This window comes from Momordica charantia (genome assembly GCF_013281855.1).
Source record: "Momordica charantia cultivar OHB3-1 chromosome 2 unlocalized genomic scaffold, Mcharantia_2.0 BLBB01000002.1, whole genome shotgun sequence".
Lineage (NCBI taxonomy): Eukaryota > Viridiplantae > Streptophyta > Magnoliopsida > Cucurbitales > Cucurbitaceae > Momordica > Momordica charantia.
This window is the reverse complement of record NW_028275160.1, coordinates 20,235,112-20,260,496: the sequence shown is the minus strand read 5'-3', so window position 1 is coordinate 20,260,496 and position 25,385 is coordinate 20,235,112. Positions and strand designations below refer to the sequence as shown.

At 36.2% G+C, this 25,385-nt stretch overlaps 1 long non-coding RNA gene across 9 annotated transcripts; it reads right to left on the bottom strand.

The window, feature by feature from the left end:
- Positions 1–4,959: 4,959 nt before the first annotated feature.
- LOC148213004 (uncharacterized) lies at positions 4,960–9,556 on the bottom strand. Of its 9 annotated transcripts, XR_015789474.1 has the most exons (6): positions 9,243–9,554; positions 8,294–8,377; positions 8,080–8,177; positions 5,830–5,898; positions 5,576–5,616; positions 4,960–5,132 (listed from the first exon to the last, which is right to left on the bottom strand). It is a non-coding gene; the product is annotated as an uncharacterized LOC148213004 (long non-coding RNA). The 9 variants fall into 9 exon arrangements; XR_015789470.1 differs by lacking the exon at positions 8,080–8,177 and having other exon boundaries at positions 8,294–9,008; positions 9,243–9,556; XR_015789473.1 differs by having other exon boundaries at positions 8,080–8,377.
- Between the last annotated feature and the right edge of the window lie 15,829 nt (positions 9,557–25,385).

The window sequence follows — 25,385 nt, the reverse complement described above, 5'->3', positions numbered from 1 at the left end:
TCTGCACCAATTAAGAATCAGGGCCCATATAATTGGTTTTCTGTATTTCCACGCCCCCTTCCTCTGCCTCCACTGTCCCTGTCCCTCCTTCCTCATATGTGATTTCGGTTACGTTCCCTAAGTTAGGGCCCATATTGTATCTTGACATCATGCTCGTCAGCAATTTCCTCGCAGTCCTTCATGACATGCCCGAGTTTTCTACATCCATAGCAAAAGTCTAGGAGTTTTTCATAAGTGATCGGAATCCATCTCTCATCCGCCATGGCTCCAATCTTGACCATTAATCTGCGTCGTAAAGCCTTGCAAACATCAATTTGTATTCTCCCCAACATCTTCCATCTTCATCTGATTCCAACTTCTCAAATCTACCGATCATGTTTCCAATAGCCATAGCTCTTTTCCTAGAGAAACAAGCAAAATGCAAGTCGTGGAAATGGATCTAGAAGGAAGCGTACCTGAACTCAAGATCTTTAAAATTACAATTTGCCCGCGGCTCCTCCAGTAGCATCAAGGCCTTGTCAAAGAACCCAGGGCTGTTTTCAATGATCCTACTCTTATCACGTTGATTGCGAAATTTGCAAAGAAAGAAATTATTTCCCACCATCTGGATTTCCACATTCACATTGGACTATATCCTTGACATCATATTTTTAAAACTATCCTATTTGATAATCTTTGAAGTCAAGAAGTTGACACACTAAGGTGAACTGAATCAGACTTCCATAGTCCTCCACTTCATCTTCTCCATGTCAAAAACATCATTCTTTTCTTCTGTGATTAACTTCATCCTCTCTATCTGCCTGCTCAAATTCTTTTCTTCCATGACAGCAAACAAAAAGCCCTCCACCAGAACAGGAGGAATGCCAGTAGAGTATCCTACCCCAACACACCACCACGGCTGGCAAACCCTACAAACTCTCATAGAAAACTTGAGGGAAAAAACATGGGAAGACTAGTATTACTCAATGGAAAATACTTGGCTACTCATTAGTAACGAGGAATCTTGTCTATACCACCATTTAATATTTGACAACTAAGGGAGAGAAATGCAAAAACAAAAAGTGTTTTTAAAAAATGATGAGTTGTCAAATATTAAATAGTGGTAGGGATAAGATTCCTCCTTACTAGTGAGGAGTCAAGTATTTTCGTTACTCAATGCACTCGTCCCTTCCATTCAAATAAATGAAGGCTAAAATATAATTGTTGCAATAATTGCAAAGTATTAGTGTAAAATCCATATAATTGCTGCAATAATTGCAAAGTATTAATTATAAGATATGTTTAAGTTAAAATGTTTTAGATTGGTGCAACCCCAAATTAGGGGAGCGTTGGCACTTTTTATGCGTGCGTTATAATGTTGCTATCATGTACAGCAGGAAGCTCATATACAAGCGCATGGATGAACACATATGTGAGTGCAAAGTCATTAAGGTCGGAGGGTTTAAGCTAACGGCATGCGATTCAATTGATTGTTAGGACCGAGAGAGATTTAGATAAAAAAGATCATTTGTGCTGTGGATAAAATCCACTGTTTTGAAAGCAATTTCGGCACGACTATATAATGCTAAATCGTTTCGGTGTCGGTTGCTCCTCAAAGTTAACACAAAATCCAATTCGGACGTGCACTCGTTCGAGAGAAGTGGAATCGAAAAACTTCCTCATAATTTTTTAATCAACCGGAAGAAAAATAGTAGAAAGAAGGGAGAACTTTATTGTAATTCTATATTCCCTCCTTCCGATCAAACAAATTCATATATATAGTGAAGTATAGGAACCATTTTGAAAATGTTGTAAAATAAATTAAATGTTATTAATTAATGTCACGAAAATAAAACGTTTAATTATAAAATGGTTATTAAACCATAATAAGCATTTCTTTGTAGAACATATTTTTCCTTAGATTTGTCATTCCCACCTACCTTGACAAACGATAAACGAAAGGTTGAAGGTGGCTTGGATTCATTGAAATCTCAAGTCGAACGTGGATTCATTTAGAGACCATTTGATAACCATTTGGTTTTTTGTTTAACATATCTCTCCCTCTCAACTTTACTTTCTTTTTCTCTAAACTTTTGCTCTGTCTTTAACTTTTCTTTCACTATTTTTTAAAAATCTTTTTATTTATGTTTCTAAAATTTATTTTCTAAAAGTTTATTTACATGTCTCTAAATTTGTACTTTCACGTGTCTACATTAGGGGATGACAAAAATTTGCATAGGGTCAGACCTACAAACTAGGAAATGCATGTTCCAACCCCTCCCGGTCCTCCATTCAATTTTTAAAATAAGTTAATATATATTTATTACACTTTTTTTATACTTAAATTCTAAAAATAATTAAAAACAATTATAAAACCGACAAATTTTCTTGAACATCTTTCGGACCGAAGAACGAGGTGAAGATGCGGATTAAAAATTTTCACGAGCACGAGAATGGGAGAGAGTATCCTCGCTCGCACTCACGCTATTGTCATATCTATCCTACCTAGAATTTTCTCCTCTAATATATTTATTTTCAAATTTCTAACTTTTTAAAAATGGAAAACTAAAAATATTACAAAAACATGTTTGGTTTTCCATTTTTTTAAAAACAAAAAACAAAAAAGTGTTATCAAACACATATAGTTTTTGTTTTTTAAAAAGAGAAAACTAAAAACCAAAAACAAGAAAAACCAAATACAAAAAATAAAACTGGTTATCAAACGGACCCTTACTATTTTCATTTCAATCAATATCTTTGACTTGGCACATTTATCATCTCTGTTCTTTCATTTAATTCTATAAAGATGTTTAACGGTTCATCTTTTTGATTTAAAATTTCAAATATGACATGAATTTTTTTGGAGCTTCGGCTATGTAAATGACTCAATGTGATTGTCGTTTCTCTAACATAAACATGCAATTTCCCTCAATCATGTTTGATTGTCGTTTGATCTATTGATTTGATTGATAAATGCCTATCTAAACTTGCATTTATGGGAGCATGTAAGTTGTAATTTGATATTGGAGTTAGATTACAACAGAGTTCGAAAGATCAATATAGGAGTGAGGTTTAGACATAAACACGTGGTTAACCGATACTAGACATTGGGCGATTTCTTATAAAATTCAAAGGTCGTATGATTTATTTAATCATATAGGTTAAATTGATTATAGACACATAAGATCCATTACCGAGGCTCCTAAACAAATTTGGAAGTAAAGTGGTTGGATCATTTCATTACATTTAAATTTGTTGTTTTCTTTCAAAGTTATTATCTATATATTTAACTTGGTGACTCTCGGTAGCATTTTTAACAATCTAATTACTAAACTTTAACACTAACCCAACCCTAGCTAGCAAAAATGTTAGACATTCCTGGCCCAATTCAACACCGTATGGCCGCTAGCAGACGACACTAGTCAAGAGGTCTCGACAATATTAAGTTCACTCTGAAAAGCCAATGGCAACATACCAGGTCTCATAAGAGCCTTAGAGTAGCTTCTCTATTCGGAACAACGTGATCTAAGGGAGACGCTTAATAAGAACCTAGGTTTCAACTAGTAAAACCTCCTCAACTACGCGATGGCAGACATGCCGCTGTCAACAACAAATAGCGTTGGGATTGGTGGAGTCGATTCAAATCGACGTCGGAATGAGTAGGGACAAAACAAGAATGAAGAAAGGAAGAACCGAGGCGTTGCAGGCCAGTTTGGTCGAGGAAAGTATGGAATGCCTTGAAAAAGCGCCACTTGGTGGCCCTCTTTTTACTTTTCTCATCGGATTATTTGAGGGAGTTTTCTAACCCTTGGTTTATTCTTGAAAGCATGTTGTTTTGTTCATTGTGTGCTTAGTCATGTTTTTTTATGGGTAGAAGTATTTGCTTTCGTTAGACAGCATGCTGAGATGTTTTGTGGATAACATCTTTCATATTTAATCTTACAAGTTAGGGTCATATAAACATTGACATTTTGTGGACCATACGTTCCTTATCTTACTTCATGCCTTGTTTGCTGCTGTTGAATCTACTATCTTTTTGTTAAGCATGCCTAATCATGAGAAATCACGAGCATTGGTTGCCTTATTGAGGGAGTTTTTATGTAAAATATTTTTTGTCTTATTTTTGTGAAATTTTTACACCTTTATTTATGCTTTTTTGTGTAGATTTCAAATCTAATTTTTGTTTTCTTATTTGAATTTTGCAGGATCAAGATTTTGCCTACTCCAAGATTCTGCCAGGCTCAATTTAAGAGAAAAAAAAAAGAGATTTCAAAATTTGCAAATCAAGATTTCCGTGAGCTTATGCTAGATTAATTTTAAATGGGCTTTGGGCCATTTTAAAAAATCAAAACCCCTTTGTTAAAAACCCTAGGTTGATTTAAATGAAAACAAAACAAAAGCCCTAGTTTTCTCTGTCCTGTGTGATTTCTTCTCCCAAAGACCCCAACCCATTGATTTCTTCCACCGAACACTAGTAGAAATTCGACTTATCGTGAAGTTTTTTTAACGTCACAAAAATCTTTCGTGACGTTTTTAACGCCGTCACGTATACACCCATCACGAAAGGTATACGAGACGTTTAAAAAACGTCACAAAAATTAGCACACGTGACGATTAATTACCGTCATGAAAGATATGGACTTCCACGACGTTCATAAAACGTCATGAAAAATGATTTCGTGACGATGATATAAGGTCATGGAAAGACCTTGAATAGGGAGGAAAGGTCACGTGACATCCTTTCGTGACGTTTTTTAAACGTCACGAAAAGAATATTTCGTGATGGCAATAATTGTCCTAAAAAAATATTTTTGTGACTGTTTAAAAACGTCTAATGATTTCATTTTGTGACGATAAAAAAAGAGTCACAAAAAATGTATTTAATTTTGATTGCAGATATCACGTAATAGAAATATTATAGAGTCAAATTGTCGTTCGAACAAGCAAATATATTAATTTAGATAACAAAGTTGAACTATATTAAACATGAACAAGGAAGCTAATATATTAATTTAGAATATACTAGTATTCTCAAACACAAATTACAAAATTACAGAATTAAACATGTTCTCTACACACCAAACCCTGACAACGAAGCTCATCTATCAATTAGTTGAATTCCTAATTGTCGAGTCTTTGGGGTCGTGAAAGACCTAATGAAAAAACAATACCCAAGTTAGATAAATGAATAACGAAAGATAGATAAGGTAAGAAAGTCAATTTCTAAAAAACGTGTCTATCTATTAAAAATTGCAAAGGATCGTGATATTTGCAAATAACATTCTTAAATAAAAATACTAGGAGCCTATCACAATAGTATTCTTTGAAAATACTATTCCAACGTCAAAGAATTGATTAAACAAAAACGAACCTACGTACACTTCTTCTACATCCTTTAATAATATGATATAATATTTAAAAATTTAAAGTATCACAACTAGCTTAACATCAAATAAACAAAATCCAACTAGCTTAACATCAAATAAATAAAAATTTAGTAATATGGTATAATCCAACTAGCTTAACATCAAAGAAACAAAATCCGTAAGTAAGTCTACGCAAATCTTCCAACAAAAGTTGCCAATTTAGTTCGAACCTGTCAATTTCTTCTTGGTGATATGCGCTTTTTGTGTTTAACTACAAAGATAGAGAAAGATAATATAGCATAAGAACCAAGTTGACATAAACACATAAAGATAGATTATTATACGTATAAGTTCACTCATGGGGTACTAGAATTTTACACTATTTCTCGTAAATACTCCTACACATAGTACTTGCACAACATTATCGATTATGAATGATGTAAACACAATACATAAGTAAAAACAATATAAATTGTCAACTTACTTGTGTTATAAAGGGACGAGTGCTAGTTGTTCCAAGGTTAACCATATCTAACCTATTAGACTTGTTGGACTAAACATAATAATTGTCATATTCAAGGAAAACTAATAAACAACATAAAATAAGGCAAGAGAATCAAGCTTAAAGAATATTACACCCACGCCAACTAACTTAAAGAATAAACAAAAATGGTGAATGTTTGTTCTGAGTCATTGAACATTTACTGTCTTCTTCCTCATGCCAAAACTTTGTTGATCAAAAAAAAAAATAAATAAATAAACAAATCGAGTACCCAATTCTCTCATGAATGGACCTTGATTAATCAAACTACTCTTTCTCCTGCATTACTTTCCTTTGAAATGACAAAACATAAATCAGATTCTTTTACCTGGATTTAAGGAAGCAACAAAAAAGCAAACACTCCTCTGACTATAAAAATTATAAAAGTCCTTTGCTGGTTTTCGAATGCAATCTTATTCGTTTCTTTGTTTATCTCAAAAGTAGTTGATGGGTGTTACTATATTTTGTTGATGGGCAAATTGATTTCATGTGTAAGCATTATTCCTAAGTCTTATTTACAAAAGAATAACACTCAACTCGTAGTTACAAAAGAATAACACCTAAGATCTTTTTCTTTGCCTCGAATCATTCACACAAAACCTTTCTTTCATAAAAACAAAGAAGCAAAAAGACAATACCAAACGGTTTTTTAGATTCTCAAAATACTAAAGACTTTACCCAAATAAAACTGATTTAAGAACAACATAGATGTTTAACAATAACAAGCAAAAACAATCTACTTATCCAAATCTTAATTTGCTACATTTGCTGCAAGATAGCCACACAATTCTCCAACTAGACTTTAAACTATATGCATGACACATATAAAAACTAAGTCTTAATTGGCTATCTTTGCTGCAGAATAGCCACACAATTATCCAACTAGATTTTAAACTATATGCATGACACAAATATAAACACTAAGTCTTAATTGACTATCTTTGCTGCAGGATAGTCACATAATTATCCAACTAGACTTTAAACTATAGCAACCAAATTCTCAAAAGTAGATCCCAAACAGAAGTCACTCAAGCATATGATGGCAATATCCTAAGTAGTTGCCACATTCTTTGAGGTCTCTCACAAGAATATGAAAGGCAAAATCAAAGCATGATCAAGAAACCTAGAGGGGAACAGACTTACATCATTAACTATAACATAAATGTGGTAGTTATAAAAAAGACATCGAAAAAATGCATTACAAATTAGAACGGAACAGAACCACTCCAATTTCTCGCCCAACAAAAAACCGACAAGCGTATTTAATAAAAGAGCCGACAATGTTGATTAGAAAGACAAAGTAGTCACTTATCTCAAAGACTCAAATTGAAAACTCAAACCTTTTCATCCAAGAAAGCTTTAATTTTTTTATTCAGTAACCTCATCCTCGTCTTCAAAAAGTGATCACCCACGAGAAAACGAGAAATTTTAGTCCTTATCAAAACTCAAGAACAACTTTAATTACTAAAAAACCTAAAAACTTAAAGCTACGTAACCTAAATCTAGAGACCTAAATACAAAATGCTATTGTTTACCTCTTCAAGACAAAAAGTTCATGACTAACCATATAAGTGATTGATCTACAACAAATCTTTCAAAACAATGCAATTTAGAAAAACTACCACAATAACTAATTAAACATTCTCTACAAATTATAAGATAAAATCTATATTAGATTTTTTTCGCACTAAAATCCTAATAAATAGACTAAATTATTGCAACACAGACAACATGAAGATATCAGAATTGAACTCAAATTTCGAGAATTGAACAGTACGTTGTTTACCTCTTCAATTACTAGAAATCCTAAAAGTAAGCTACACAACCTAGATCTAGAGACTTCAATACAAAATCTAATCTAATAGCATCACAATGTGAGCAGAATCTAACAGTAGCAATTGAGATTATATTACACAACCTTGAAAGACCAAGCAAATAATGAGATCTGACTCATTTATGAAAATATAAACACTAAGTCTTAATTGGCTATCTTTGCTACAGGATAGCCACACAATTATTCAACTAGACTTCAAACTATATGCATGACACAAATATAAACACTACATAAAACCAATCACAACAATCACAAAGATCCAAAGCACCAACAACCCCAGACGCAAATCCCAGCGCAGATATTAGATTTACAATCAGTCAAGTTTGGAAATTAATAAGATTCAAAGCAATGGCAATCACCCTATCAACTCTTTTGCTTCGTTCTCGTTGGCAAAGCAAAGGTCTATATCTCCAGACTCCAGTAGCTGGAGAAAAGGTGATCTAAAATCCCCAACCATCTGGCCAAATATAGAGACGTGAGCTACTTTATTTACCTCTAAACACATCTTTTAAAATGATACAAAAGTCTCTTCTTCAAAACAAAAAGCACACAGAGGTTTGCCAAGGAATATACCACAAAAGCTTTCTCTTGTTTGGCCAACTTTACAGCCGCTTGAATAACTTCCAAGTTAAAAATACTATATCTCATTACAAGCCACTGCGATAAAGACATGTCAACAACTAAGTTATCAGTCAACCAAAAGCACCTCCTAAGTAAAACAAAAAGGCCCCAAAACAAAAACAGTGACAAAACCGACCTAAAAGGAAGGGCTCCACCTTAAAAATGCGATAATTGATTCATTCAACTGAATTATATTAATTGAAAAGGTGTCAATTATTCTAGAAATGTTTATCAAAAGGAAAAAATATAAACAATGCAATTTACTTATCATACTGAACAACAATTAAGAGCAGCCGGGATGGAATTTCCTAAAATTGTTGCTGATGAAGCTGAATGGTCTGATGGTCTAAATGAAGTGGAGAAAGGTGGGGAGACTAAAATGTATACCAGATAAGTATAATTTCATAGTCCCCTAGCCATTTTTTTGCAACTACACATATCAGCACACGCCATTCATCTTATTCAGGCCATTGTAGTTGAAGTCATATATCAGAAAAGTGATTGATAAAGACCAATGTGTAGGCATAAGTAAAAAAAGCATGTCATGCCATTGGATATCATGGAGTTGTATATTCCAACTCGTTTGATATTCTCCTTGTGGAGTTCATTATTGTTAGGGCTAAAATTTAACATAATCAGTTGTGTTAAATTGGTGCTCATGAAGAACCTTATCAAAGCAAAACATAGAGATATTAGATGGGATATATTGGAGGGAGAGTACACAAAATCAATGTTGTTAAAAACGTATACGATTCAAAATGAAACAAAGGCAAAACGATTCAAATCGCAGTTTGAATCGCAAATTTCATGTTTCGTACTTTTCAAATGATAGAACCCTAAAAAACGAAACGAAACGAAGCGATGGATTAAAAAAAGAAAAGAATGGGGCTTTTTTACTCACCTGGTAGTGCCATCAATAGCGTGAGAAGCAGTAGAAAAGACGAAGAAAGAAGAAGAAGAAACAGCAGGAGAAGAAGAAGAAAGAAGAAGTGGCTGAAGAAGAAGAAGAAAGAGGAGGGAGAAGAAACGACGAAAGAAGAAGAAGAAAGAAGAAAGAAATTTGCGCGTGGGATGGGTTTGACCGTGCCGGTTGGTGGCAAGTCGTCGGAGACAAAATAAGGAGGGGGTTGGCGGCTACCAAGAGAAGAGGAAGAAGAAGAAGAATATTGGAGAGGGTAGGGTTTTGATTTAATTTTGTTTTCCCTCCTTTTTGTTTTTCTTTTCTTTTATTTAACCAAAGAAACAAACCTAAAAATAAACAAAAAAAAAAGGCTAATGTTCTAAAAACGAAGAGGAATAGATTTTTCATAATATTTCCCTAAAATTAAAAATCTGAAACATTTCGTCATTTCTCGCCAAAAATGCGCCTTACTCTTTTCTGACGTTTTTTCAACGTCAAGAAAAACACTTGTTTTGCCAAACTTTTCGTGACGTTTAAACGTCACAAAAAGGTCAGAATTCCAGAAATTTCTATTTTTTCCCCCCAAAACGCGTTTTTTTCTTTTCGTGACATTTTTTTTATTTGAATAGTATTTTACTGTTCATGTGCGTCACGAAAACCCAAAATTCTAGTAGTGAAATCTTCAAGAATCCCCCAATTTTCTCATTCCCCTCTTATTTTCGGCAAGTTTAGGTTAGCATTGAGGAAGTTTTTGGTTATGTTTTGAGCAAAGTTGCAATATTACATGGAAAGTTATTCTTCCTCCAAACCAAGCGACAATGGGAAGATGAGGGTTATGCTGCCACCACCCAATCCATCAGGTTTGATTCCTCTTGAACTCCCTCTTATTTCTAAGAATGGATAACTTTTTATCCTATGGAACAAAGAAATAAACTAGAGGAAATTTTGATAATGAACCGTAGAAAGAACCCATCAATGAGTAGTGAAAGTTAGGAAAAAATGGATTTAGAAATTAATGTTGCTAGGGTTCATGAGAGAGGTGATAATGAGAGGAAATTAAAAGAATTTAGACAGATATACCTTAGAAAGAATCAATGTTTGGGTGATAGAGGTTATGATTTAGAAGCTAAACTTGCTAGGATTAATGAGAGAATTGATATTGAAAATAAGAAAAAAGAGATTAGGATTAAGGGGGATGATGCTATTTGTGCCAAGATAGCGGAATTGAATGAAAAAATCCAAAGATAAGTAGAAAATTATAGGAAAATGAATGAAGAAATTCAAGCTATGTTTGATGAGATGAAAAGGCGTCCTAAATCTGATTTCACTGTAAACACCCCAATTTCCGAGTATGTAGAGTTGTCTATCCCTCCCCCTCCCTCCATCACTATTGCTATGGGTGTAGAAAGTCAAGAACAGGTTAGTGGTGACTCCAAGCACGACACAGAGCCATTGGAAAATTCAGATTCAGTCACGGTCAAAATTCATTGCGAAATTGCACTTGGCGCAATTTTGCAAAACACTCCACCGGCCACATTACAAGGTATTTCGTCTCCAACTTTTTCAGATCTCATTTTGACTAAAAAGCCTTAAGTTTTTGACGATTTATAACAGGAAAAGACGAGGTTGAAAATGGCCGAAATTTTGTCAACAATGGATGAAGCAACAGGAGAAAATCCATTAGTGGATGATGGAAACATTACGGAAATTCAGGAAAGGTCGGATTTGGTTAGAGATGTGATGTTCTTTGAGATTTGCCCCTATAAGTCCATGGAATAGAGTTTGAGGGACAAAATGGTCACGACGATATTTTACAGTTTGAAGTCCGTATGCACACTCCAATGCATGAGTCACAACAAGATGAGGATGAGGTCCCTTCTCAAGGCCAAGAAGGAGCATCCGACACTGTGGATGCCCCAAATTAAGATACGAAGTCCTCTTCATCTTCTTGGAAATGTTTGTCTCCTTCCCTTTCATGTATGAACATTTCTAATCCAAATTTAGTTGCCATTGCAAAGAATTCAGATGATGAGGTGTGTTTGGCAGAAAGGGAGAAGAAATAAAAGAATACGAAAAATCCAGCCTAGATTGCATTAGGCGCAATTTCAAGACCATGCACCCGGGCCACTGTAGCACGATTGGTTGCCGAAAAAGCAGCTAAGGCTAGTCCATCTAAAACAGCCAAGAGGCCTAGGCTACTAAGAGAGGTAGAAGAGCAACTTGAAAAAGGCCAATAAAAAAGAGCTCGTTACTACCGAACCACAACCGGCAAAGGTGAAAAAGGTAAGGATAGAAGTAAAGAAACCTGACTTCACAGCCAGAGGACTCCTACTTGAGAAAGCATTTGATGAGGAGCAGGAGCCCGTGCCAGAGTATGTCAAGTGCCAACTTGTAGAGCAAGGTTGGGGAAACTTTGTTTGCTTCACCTACATGTGTGTCACAGGCTTTGGTAAAAGAATTCTACACTGCCATTCACCCAAACCGAGGAGATGTCGTGAGAGTAAGGGGTAAGCTGGTAAGATCTTCTCCTTCGATTATTAATACTTACTTTGGGTTGATTGATGTGTTTGATGCAGTAGGTAATGAGATTATGGTGCATTTGACTAACGAACAAGTGGAAGAGGCGCGTAGGCTCATATGTAGGCCATACAAGATATGGACCGTCTCGTCCCAGTGAAAACTTACGTTAAAACCCCATGATATTAATGAACAAGGCACGGTGTAGAGTTACGTGGAGAAAAACCGGTTGATCCATACTTCGCATGACACCTCCATCAAACGTAACAGGGTGATGGTGGTCTGTATTTTGACGAAGGGTATTGAGTTCAACTTTGGCGAACTCATAAGAAACGAGGTTCGGGTGTGTGCCGGAAAAATGCTACGTCCACTTGTATTTCCTACGTATATATCATAATTATGTATGAAGGTAGGTGTAGAAGCCGATGTTGAACATGTGGTGACGCCCAAAAAGTCGGCCAGTTCCATAAGTAGAGTTCGGGGATACTCGATAGTTCGTGAGGCGGATTCTTCCACTACTACTATGGATCTCGAGACCCGAGGTGTGGTAACTAGAGAACAGTATGACGAGTTAAGGCACAAGTATGATCTTCTCTTGGCTACTCAACACGCGACGTGTGAGTTTCTCAAGGAGCTTTAAGGAGATGGCACACCTTCTCTCCATGATGAGCCAACTTGCCTTCTTCTTCACGACCCACCACTGCTTCTACTGCTGATGATTACTTGGATGATGATTATTAAGGGAGTATCTCTCTCTTTGCTTTGATACTAGATGTTTTGGATCTTGATCTTGTATGTTGTTTATTTTGCTTTTTTTTTTTCGGTTTTAGTTTGCTTGTTAGGTTGTTTAGGTCAATTTTAGTTTTAGAATAATTTTTTTTTGGATGTTGTGCTGATAGTAAGACATATCGGTTGCATTTTTGCATATTGCTTTAAGTTGAAGCTTTGCATGCTTCCTTGTTTTAGCTAAAACTTTGTCTTTAGCTTCATTAATGACATTTTCTCTAAACTTTCAACATGCTCATTTTTTTAGTGAAAAGCTTGTCTTTGTTCTTTTTTTTTTTTTTTGGTGTACCATGTCTATGAGGGTACTTAAGGGCATTAACAGGTTAGATTTCCCAGTTTTATGATCAAGCCATAAGTCATTTTCCACTTCTTCTTTTGGTTATACACATGTTTTCTGCTTCGTTTTGTTTTAAAACTTAAAACTTCTTCATTACTTTGGAAGTCCTTGTCCTTTTTGTACCAAAATTTTGCATCTCTCAAAATTTATCTCCCTAGTGAGGACATTGTTTCCCTTAAGTGAGTTGCTTAGCTAATGTTGTCACCATGGACTTGAGCTCAACCAGTTCTGTCGAAATTCGTGACTGGTGGGACATCATTTCATTGATGGCTCCAACTGAAATGACACTACATCGGGCAATCTCGTTAGCCATCAGGCGGTCGAGTAGGGGCTTATCAAGGAATCGCTTCTCTGTGAGGACCTCCTATTCTTGCACAATCGGGGCATTGCTCTTCATGCACATTTTGGATATGATGTTGGGGAAGAACAGACATCCTAGCTTTTTGGCGGCGCACTAGGCGATTTCGTGGTGGATGAGCTCGCTTACATCGATGCTCCTGCCCTCCAACAAACAGGCTAGGAGGAGGACCCTTTCCTTTGTCACGGATGAATGATGCATGGTAGGCATGATTCGGCTTTTTAGAAAATAGAGACACATGTTGGCTTCCGGCATGAGGAAGTTTGAAGGAAGGGAACTGGCTCCCTAGTGGGAGATGTTCCAGGATGCTCTAGGGTGAGCAATTACCGTCAGCGCATAAGCAAGTTGCTCTTCAGTTTGGCGCTCAAGCATCCGGTTGAACCCTGCAGCAGGGTTAGAAGGCAGATGAGGGTTTTTGTTGATTTTTCCAAGGCTTAAGTCTACTTCGACGTCCCTCACAATTGTTTTCCCAATGTTGTCGGCACTGAGGTTGGCATAAAATTCCTTCACAAGCTGGGGGAGAAAAGGGCTTGGGAAGCGCAGATGTAAGCCCAACCGTTCGTGTCTATGACAGTCTAGATGAATGGAGGCACCAGATTCATCTGGAAACCTTTTTCCAATAAAAAGTCCGACTTACGCAACCGCTATTGGGACTTTATCTACCTTTAAAAAGATCAGAGACTTGTGTAAGCACACACAGTCACAAGTAATACTCGAAAGTAATCTAAGGTCGAATCCCTAGGGACTTACTGTTTTCAAAATCAAGTAATGTCATGAAATAGTTCAAATATGCAATTGTGGTTTATGGATAAAATAGTGATGAATTGTTGTTGTTTGGGGTTTTAGCTACCAAGCAATGTAATAAATCTCAACCTCTTTGCTTCCTACCTTAGTTTTGATGTAAAACATGGAAAGTACACGATGTTGGGAAAATGCACGAGGTGCAATCCTAGCTTTTCTTGGAAAACTGAGTTATACTCTTTCACGATCACTTTTGGTTGCTGCAGAGCCTAGGGTAACCTACAATCATATGTCTATGTGTGACTACAATCCTACAGAATAATTATCTCACATGCATTATGAGTCAGAGGGCCTATGTCTAGGACCATATTTTATGTGTCTATGTCTAAGTCACATCCCATATTGGTTTCCTATTATTTTACCTAACTCATCGACCTTCTCAGGGTTAGGCTTTAGTGTATAAATTAAGTTCACACTGGCTTAATGGAAAAAAGACGTAAAGAGAAGTTTTTAGAAACCAACAAAAAAAAAGTGTCGGTGCAATTCAAGGCAAATCCTGAGCGTGTTGAAAAGCAAATCATTTTGACTAAGGAATTCCACAAAGAGGTTGATAACTAATTTAAAACATTTTTTAAGTATAGAAAATGCACGAAAAGATAAAAGGAAGTATTTTTCATTGAATTAAAACAAATAAACCAGCCGTACAATGAGTTATAGCTTGACCCTCTTCTCTCTCGAGCGTGAGAGGAGTGCAAACTCGCTAAAGAACGTAAGAATAACAAAATAAATGAAGAACAAAAGGTAGATCTTGAATTAAAAGTAATACGGGAAGCAAAAATATGAAAATACAAGGAAATAACAACTAAAACTTGAATCTAAAGCCTAAGAACGAGTGCTACAATGAAGGAGAAAGTAAATTAAGCTGTAAATGAGCGTGGTAGGGATGCTTTGCAAGTGGAGGAATGACTTTCTTATATAGGCCCTTGGAGTTGTTGAACTTCCCACCTTTTTAGGTGGAAGAGAGTTGAGATACAGCTAACAACTTCAATTTGACTTAGACTCACGGTTATCCTTTGATTCAGACACATGGGAAATGTCCTCATTGCCCTTCATTAATCAAAGCGCATGTTTTGACAAAATTGTTCTCCAAAATTGCACCAGGCGCAATTCCTGAAAAACAGAAAACTGTTATTTTCTTCCAATTTGACTGCGTTTTCTCATAATTTTCCTAAAGTACCATAGTTTTACTTTTATGCAGAACTGTTCTATTCATGTTATACTTTAAGAATATGTAATTCTTTTTGGCAAATAATGTTGGGAAAGGGGTCAAAATTGTGGTCAAACGGGGCTATCGACACATGTTTCTGCAGTAAAAAGTCAACCCTAACGCACCCCCAAACTTAGCCATTTGCTTGTCCTCAAGCAAAAACAACAACAACAAATCTAACACAATCAAAATGCTAGAAATATGAATGAGCAACAATCCAAAGATTCTAAGAAATCATATTCGTCTTAGGAAAGGCTCCACAAGCTAAACGTCCTAACTTTAATCTCAAGCCAAAAAACCATAAACCATCCTTTGTTTTGAAAAAAAAAAAAAAGATTCTAAACTCCTTTTCTAAAACACAAAAATGTTTGCAAAACCATGGAATATGCACACTTCCGTTTTGATTCAAAAAGGTTTTACATCAGAAGACACGTTGATCGGCTACTAGCCCCTAAGGTTTTTAACACACTAACATCGGTTTCAAACAACACCCACTCATAGAATCTCTTTAGGTAGCAACCCGGCATAAAATGATGTCAAAAATGGTTTTCACGAAGTCACATTAATATGTAGGCTACTACCCTCCAAGATGCTAATGCCATCCATTTTAAGAAAATTAATGTCTACAGTGGGGACTCGCGAAAAAGTAAGTGCGTTTTCTTGCCTCTCATGTATTTTACCACTCTTATCTTTCTCTCACTTTTATTTTTCTTTCCCCCACTCTTATTTTCTCTCAAGACTCTTCTTTTGACTTATTTTTTTCTTCTTTTGGACTCTTTTTTTTTTTTAAATTTTTCTTGCATATGACTCTTTTTTACAGAAGACTTTTTTATTGCATGCATTTTATTTTTGACTCTTTTTCAAAACGTAAAAAGCATTTTCTTTCTTAAAAGAAAAGACACACACTGTCCCCCCCAAACTTAAGGGAAGTAGTGTCCTCACTAGGGAAAGAAACTTTGAAAGATGAAAAATTTTGACACAAAAAGGACAAGGACTTCCAAAGCAAAGAAAAAGTTTAGGTTTCAATACAAAAAGAAGTAGAAAACAGTTTTATAACCAAAACAAAAAGTGGAAAGTTACGTATGGCATGATCATAAAACTAGGAAATCTAACTTATTCATGCACTTAATTATCCTCATCGACATGAAACAAAAACAAGAACTAAGGAAAGCATTTCATTAAAAAGATGAACATGTTGAGAGTTTAGAAAAGATGCATTGAAGAAGCTAAGGACAAGCTAGTAGCTAGAACAAGGAACCATGCCAACAACCCATCACGCAAACGAAAAGAACAAAAACAACCTACACAACCTAATATGCAAACTAATCTAAACAAACTATACTAAACAACCTAACATACAAAATCAAGATCCAAATATCAAAGCAAAGAGAGGGAGATACTCCCCTATTCATCATCTGAAGATTCATCATCGGTGGAATCGGTAGGAAGACGGGAAGAAGATGGTAAGTCGACCGGAAGCTCATCCGGGAACGAAGGTGCATCATCGCAGTGTATCTTCTTAGGAACTCACATGTGGCATGTTGAGTAACCAAAGAAGCTCGTACTTGTGCCTAAGCTCATCATATTGCTCCCTAGTTACCACTCCTCGGGTCTCAAGATCAGCGACGGTAATGAGAGAATCTTCCTCTCGAGCAATCGAATGTCCCCAAACTCTCCTTAGGGATGTGACTAGCTTATTGGGCGTCACTACATCCGCATCATCGACCTCCAGTCTCGCCTGCAAGCATGACTCAGTTATTAGTCAAGGAAAAACATGGGGATCTACCATTTTCTCCTAGCAACTCCGAATCTCATTTCTTATGAGTTCTTCAAAATTGAACTCAATGCCCTTCATCAAGATGTACACCATCATCGCCCTGTTGCGCTTAATGGAGGAATCGTAGAAGTTGTGATCAACCGGTTTTTCACCACATATGTCCAAACTCTTGCTTGTTCATTGATGTCAAGGGGCTTTAAGGTAAGCTTCCTCGTTGTCAAAACAGTCCATGTCCTATGTGGTCTACAAATAAGTCTGCACGCCTCCTCCACTTGCTCGTCGGATGGATGCACCAAAATTTCACTACCTATGGCATTAAACACATCCAACAAACCATAGTGAGTATTAATAATGGAAGGCGAGAATTTTAACACTTTACCCTGTACTCTCACTATATGTCCTCGGTTTGGGTTGATGGCAGCATAAAATTCCTTCACCAAGGCCTCGGATACAAGCGTTGTTGGGACAAACAACGTCTCCCAACCATTCTCCACAAGCCTTCTCCTAACATATTCTGGCACGGGCTCTTGTGCTTCATCAAAGCCACTCTTAACTTGGATATCACGTGTTGTGAAGTCGGGCCTTCTCACTTCCAATCTCACCCTTTTGACTCTTGATGGTGTTTGTTCGGTAGAATCAGGCTCCTTTTCATTGGCCTCCTCAAGTGGCTCTTCTGCCCATCTTTACACCTTAGTCCTCTTGAATTTTTTAGATGGACCAACTTCGGCCTCTTTTTGGGCAGCTAAACATGCTACAGCGGCTCGGTCCCTCGGCCTGGAAATTGCGCCAGGCGCAATTTCTGCAACATTTTTCTTCTTTGGTGTTTTCTTCACCAATTGGGCCAAGCACACCTCCTCCTATGAGGTCTATGTAGAGCAACAAAGTTGGGGTCAGAAATATTCAAACTTGTTAAAGATGGGGACTTACCTTTTGAAGAAGATGAAGAGGATTCGTTCGTGGCCTCATTAGGGACATCCACAGGACCGGATGCTCCTTCTTGCTCTTGTATAGGGCCCTCATTATCTTGCTGAGATTTGTGCATCAGAGTTCGTACTCTTACTTCATATTGAGATATGTCGTCATTTTCTTCTTCGTCCTCAAACTCATCTCCATGCACTGCTCGAGGTAATTCTCCAATATCATCATCTTCTTCATCAGCATTTAACCTTCCTTACGCTGCCCCACTATTTCCTTCATCCTCCAATAGATCTTTTCCCCTTGCTTCATTCAAAGCCACACAAATTTTGGCAACTTTTGATGTTGTCCTTTTCTGATATGAATCATAAAAAACTAGGGGCTGCGCCGTGATCGAATGAGAATGGATAAGAGGCTCGTGGGATTGACGTGAGGGGGTGACCCACGTTTCACTGGCCAACCTTGACCCCTTTTAGTCAAGATAGGATCTGGAAAAGATAGAGACAAAATACCCTGTAGAATGGTCGGTGGAGTATCCTCCAAAATTGAGCCAGGCGCAATTTGGCAGTGAATTTCGACCGTGGCTGAATTTGAATGCTCCAAGGGCTCCGTGTCGTGTTATGAGTGTCCACTAACTTGTTTTTGACCTTCAACATTCATAGCAACAGTAGCAGAAATAGGTGAGGGATTGATACTTCTAAAGATTAGGAAACGGGGTTAACTTGAGAAGATTCAACTTACGACGTATACTCATACTGTTTAATTCAAGTTGAATCTCCTCACTCACTCTCTTTGAGTTTTCCATGAATTATTGCCATTTTACATTTAGTTCTTCAATCTTAGCACAAATGCCCTCATTCTCATTATCCCTAATTTCTTTCTTTTTATTTACCATGTTCACTCTCTCATTACGCCTATTTATTTTTTCATTTAAAGCAGCATCTCTTTCCTCCAAAGATTGATTTTTTCAAAGATAGACCTTACTAACTCCCCCTAATTTCTTCTCACAATCAAATTCTTTATTAACCCTAACATCATGTGATTCTACATTGATTTTTTCAGAATTTGCACCACTTATGGATAGATTTCTTCTAGGGTTCATTCTTAAAGCTTCCTCATACTTTCTTCTTTGTTCCCTAGGATCAAAAACTAGCTTTTCATGAGAAATCCTAGGAGGTTCAAGAGATATCATACTCGGTTTAGTTGGTGACGGCAACGACACCTTCTTTCCCCTTCTCTTTGTCGCAAGGCTTGGAGGAGGAAGAGCCTTCCATGGGTTATTTAGCTTGCTTCATGATTAACAAAGAAAACCCCTCCAAAAAATCCTAAGTGTGCCGAAAAAGAGAGAGACGTAAGAGTATTGAAGATTCTTCAAGATTTCCTGAGAGAAAATTTGAAAAACAAAGTGAGGGATTTAGGGTGGAAATCGCAAATGAGGGAGAATAAGGTTTTAGGGCTATCTATTTTATGTTTTAAAACATATTAAAAAAATAATTGGGTTTAATGTTGGGCCTTGTTTTGATTTCAAAAACAACCCAAAGCCTATTTAAACATAACCCAATTAAAGTCCATAGAAATCAAGCCCAAAATCTGAAAATGAATTTTTTTCTTCTTAAATTATGTTAGGAGCAATGTTGACGTGGGTCAGATCTTGATCCTGCAAAATTCAAATACAAAAACAAAAATTAGATTTGAAATGTACACAAAAAAGCCTTAAACAAAGTGTAAAAATTGTACAAAAAGAAGACAAAAAATATTTGCATAAGAACGCCCTCAGTACCAACCGAGAGACTGTTTTGAATGTTTTTTCATAGATCTTTCAATAGTACATAGGTTTTGCCTCTGTCAATATGCTCACTAAAGTATTTTTTTAACTCGATCCCATTTACCTTCAAAATATTACCTTTCGAATCACTTAAATCCACAGGTCCATGTGAATAAACACGTTCAACTACAAAGGGGCCCGACCATCTACTCTTAAGCTTACCTGGAAACAACCGTAATCTAGAATTGAACAACAAAACTGAGTCTCCAGGTTCCAAATCTTATCCATTATTTCCTTATCGTGCCACTTCTTAGGATGTTATTTATAAACTTCTTGGTTTGTTCTTTATATATCTTAGCATTTTCATAAGAAAACTGACGAAACTCATCCAACTCATGTTACTGTAGCAATATTTGCTTCACCTGCAACAACATAATCAAAATTTAGTTTTCATGTAGCCCAAAATGCTCTATGCTTTAATTCTAACGGAAGATGACATGCTTTATAAAAAACAATGCGATAAGGGGACATGCCTAAAGGATTTTTATAAGCAGTTCTATATGCCTACAAAGCATCGTCAAGTTTAATAGCCCTGTCCTTCCTATTCACATTCACAGACTTCTCTAAAATTGGCTTTATTGCCCTATTTGATACTTCCGCTAATCCATTAGTTTGAGGTGATATGCAGTAACAATCTTATGATGACTGTTATACTTTTTTAGCAAATTACTCGTGATGGGATGCTAATCCCGCAGCGGAAGCGATGATTTTTGTTCATGAATTTTAGAAGAACAAAACCCATAATGCAAAGTGTGAAATACAGGGGAAAATGTGTTTTCTTACCTTTGAAGAACTTTTCTTCAAATGAATCACCCAACGAACACCTCCAAATGATCTTCCCGACTTTGCTCTTGGAACGAGTTCTTGCTTGTGGGAGCAAAGATTGGAAGCCAAGAGAGAAATTAAGAGAAACTTTGCCTGAGAGAGATTTTGTTGTTTCTATGGGAGAAGAACCTATTCTGTACAGTTTAAACAAAAGTGAAGACGTGGGGTAACATCCCATGTCACAACAACTTCCCACTCCCCTGCCAATTTTGCAGGGGAGTTTTTAATTAAACTTAATAATTAATATAATTAATATAATTATTTAATTAATTAATATAATTAATAATTAATTAATTGAATTATTAATAAAATAAATTTAATTATTAGTCTAATTAATAATTAATTAATTAAATCTAATTTTAATTAAATAAATAATTAACAATTAATTATTTAAAATTTAATTAAATATCACATATTTAATTAAACCCATATATTTGAATCTTATACAAATGCATCTGTCTTGTACAACCTATAGATTTAACGTACATCTTATGCGCATTAATTTTAACCTATAGTGTTAATATGAATCCAATGCACATTATTATTTGAATCTTACTCAAATAATTTATCTCATAAGATATAGTTTTAATTTAACATAAACTATATATGACAATGTATCAATATACATAATCCCTTAAGTAATTTGAACATTTCAAATTCTTCCAAAGAAACTTGATCCTCGTTTTACCCGTTGTGAGCTAGTAAAGGGACCTAATAGACTTACCGATCAGAAGCTCGAATGATATGAGATTAATCGATCAAACTCATTAATCGAGTTAATCAACATTTGTTAACTACGTGTCACTCCATTAAAGACCTGCAGCTGCACCCTTCTCACTGCACGTTTTCGTGTCCGTGAATAACGACCATTAATGGCAAGTCAATCCTTCACGAGTGTTCATAACCACAGATAGGTCAGATTACCGTTTTACCCCTGTGTTACGTCATGCTCTTTAAATACCACTATTACTCTAATGAACAACCCGGTTCTGGTCCGACCAATAACCGAAAGTCTCTCTCGGGCCAATGAGAGGGTGGGGCCCCTTGTTCAAGTCACGAAGTCAGCATTTAAGAGACCACTCATCTACTCCCCTAAGGTCGGGGAGGAGTGAATTCCATCTTGTGAAGTTTATATTCCCAGCTCTCCACTCGGTCTCGTCCCCAAAATGGTAGGAATGTTGAGTCAACAACTCGGGCCACTCTAACCGATACAGATCAAAGGACGAGCTCTCACGGGCAGGAGTACATAACTCACTCAGGATTGAGAATGAGTTGCCTGGTTTTCCTAAGAAATAACAATCTGTTAGTTAACGGTGATACATCTAAATATTGACTATTTCGCGGTCCGGTCTTATATGTCATTGTATAGGATACCCCTACTCGCATGTCTCCACACGAACGACCTGGATCGAGTCGTTTGTAACATTTACAAAGTGGGCCGTATCCATAGTGTTGCCAGGATAAGGTACCCAGCCTTATCCATATACGATAGACCCTTTAGGTTATTCCCGGTACATTATCCACTTGTATATCAGGGGTATATCAAATATATACCCAGGATATCATGAGTATATGAAATATATACTCAATATATATACTGTCCCGATTATATGATAATAACCTTGGATGTTTTGTTTATTGGATTTCAGACAATGCAATGCTATGAAACCAACAACAAATTGATTCAATAAAACTTTATTGAATATACATTTGCTTTTACATAAATACAAACTACGAGTTTAAGGCAACACACCCAAGAACTCGTTGCTCTATTTCAAAAGTGTGTGCCCTCATCACTAATCAAGCATACAGGTGTACCACATCTAGTGAAAATAAACTTTTGCAAGAAGAGAGAAACTACATTGACATCGTTAGTCGGGGTGGCCAGAGCCTCAACCAATTTCAAAAGATAGTGAATAGCCAAGAGAATGTAATTCTTACAAATGAAGGTGGGAACGGACCCATGAAGTCGATGCCCCAAACGTCGAACAATTCTACTTCCAACATTGGGTTTAAAGGCATCTCATATTTTCGTGTCAAGTTACCTGATCTTTGACACCGGTCACAACTTTGAGCGTGAAGGGATGTGAATCCCGGAGCGGAAGCGGATTTTTGTTGTTGATTTTCGAGATACAAAATCGAAATTGAAAGAAGGAAATACAAGGGAAAAATCAAACCTTTGAAGAACGTTTCTTCAGTAAGTTCCCCTCGAACACCACCACCGGATCTTCCTCGCTATCCTCTTGGGTCTCGGGATCGTGCTTGTGGTAGCACCTTGATAGAAGAGAGGGAGAGATTGAGAGAATTTTGAGAGAATTGTTGGGAGTTTTCTTTTCTGTGTTTTGTTCTGTTTTTTCCAACCCTTGAAGAAGAAGAACAATGACGTGGGGTAACTCCCCACGTCACAGTAACCTCCCACTCCCCTGCAATATTGCAGGGGAGTTTAATAATAATAATAATAATAATAATAATAATAATAATAATAATAATAATAATAATAATAATAATAATAATAAATAAATAAATAAATATATATATAATAATTAATATATATATATAATTAATTAATCAAATTAATTAATACATATAATTAGTTATTAATTCAATTAATAATTAATAAATATATATATACATAAATAATTAACACTTAATTATTTATTATAAAATTAGAATTATATTCTAAAACATTTCTCTCGTATAACCTATAGTTTTAATGTACATCTTATGCACATTATTTTTAACCTATAGTTTCAATATGAATCTTATTCATATTAATTTTATTTGAATCTCATTCAAATAATATCTCTCATAATATATAGTTTTAATTTACAATTAACTATATATTATAATGTATCAATATACATATAATCCGTTAAGTAATTTGAACAATTCAAATTCTTCCAAAAACTTCATCCTCGTTTTACCCGTTATGAGCTAGCAAGGGGACCTAATGGACCTACAGATCCGAAGCTCCAACGATGCAAGATTAATCGGTCAAACTCATTGACCGAGTTAATCTAGATTCGTTAACTACGGGTCATTCCACTAAAGACCCGCAGTTGCACTATTATCACTGCAGAATGTTTCGTGTCCATGGATATACGACCATTAATGATGAGTCAATCCTTCACGAGTGCTCGTAACTCAAGTTGGGTCAAATTACTGTTTTACCCCTGAGTTACATCTTACTCCTTAAACACCATTGCTCTTCTAATGAACAACCCGGTTATGGTCCAACCAATAACCGGAAGTCCCTCTCGGCCAATGAGAGGGTGGGGCCCCTTGTTCAAGTCCCGGAGTCAGCATTTAAGGGAACACTCATCTACTCCCCTAAAGTTGGGGAGGAGTGAATTCCATCTTGTGAAGTTATGTTCCTTGCTCCCCACTCGGTCTCGTCCCCAAAATGGTAGGAATGTTGAGTCGGCAACTCGGGCCACTCTCACCCATACAGATCAAAGGACGAGCCCTCATGGACAGGAGTCCATAACTCACTCAGGATTGAGAATGAGTTGCCTAGTCATCCTAAGAAACAACAACCTATTAGTTAACAGTGTTACAACTAAAGACTGTCTATTTCGTGGTCCGGTCTTGTACAAACTCATTGTATAGGATACCCCAACTCGCATGTCTCCACACGAACGACCTGGATCGAGTCGTCTGTAACTTTTACAGAGTGGGCCGTATCCATAGTATTTCCAGGACAAGGTACCCAACCTTATCCATATACTATAGACCCTTTAGGTTATTCACGGGACATTATCCATTCATATATCAGGGGTATATCAAATATATACCTCGTATATCAACTATATACCTAGTATATATACTGTCCCGATACATCATAAATAACCTTGGATGTTTAGTTTATTGGATTTTGGACAATGCAAAGCTATGATTCAACAACAAATTTATTGAATAAACTTTATTAAATAGACATTTGTTTATACAAAATACAAACTACGAGTTTAGGGCAACACACCCAACAGAGCGAATATGTGAGCATCTCGAAATAGGGACGACCAACAGAAACCACTTTGGGGGGCCCTTTCTGCAGTTTTACGTCAAGTAAAATGTCCACCATATGGTGATTTGTGGCATGCCTCCAGAATCTCCTTCTGTTCATACTGAGCAACACACATGCAAAGAATATTGTCAAGTCCCAATTTAAACAAGAAAGGTTCATCCCATCTATAAAACCCAACATCATGAAATAACTTCTTTATCTGGTGCTTACTCAAATCATTACGAATTATATTGCTAACCAGATAGTTCTCATAATCAACATACCAAGGAACTTTGGAAACAACTAACAGATGCTCATCCAGAAAATGCTCTTTAATTTCACAACTACCATGCTGCAAAGAAGACTCTAGCCTAGACAAATGACTTGCTACTTGGTTTTCTATTCCTTTTCTATCTCTTATCTATAAGTCAAACTCTTGTAGCAATAATATCCATCTAATTAATGCAGAATCATCCGTAAAAACTATCACCTTTGTCCCAATCAAATATGAACGAAATTTATCAAATGCGAAAACAACAGCTAAAAGTTCTTTCTCAGTCACAGTATAGTTTAACTGACTACTATTAAAGGTTTTACTTGCATAATAAACATGATGAAGAACTTTACCTTTTCGTTGACCCAACATCGCACATATAACAAAAACACTTGCATCACACATTAGTTCAAATGACAAGTTCCAATCTGGTTCAATTATGATAGGTGCTGAGCTAAGTGCATCTTTAAGTGTCTAGAAAGCTTTCAAAACAATTATCATCAAAATCAAAGGGTCGA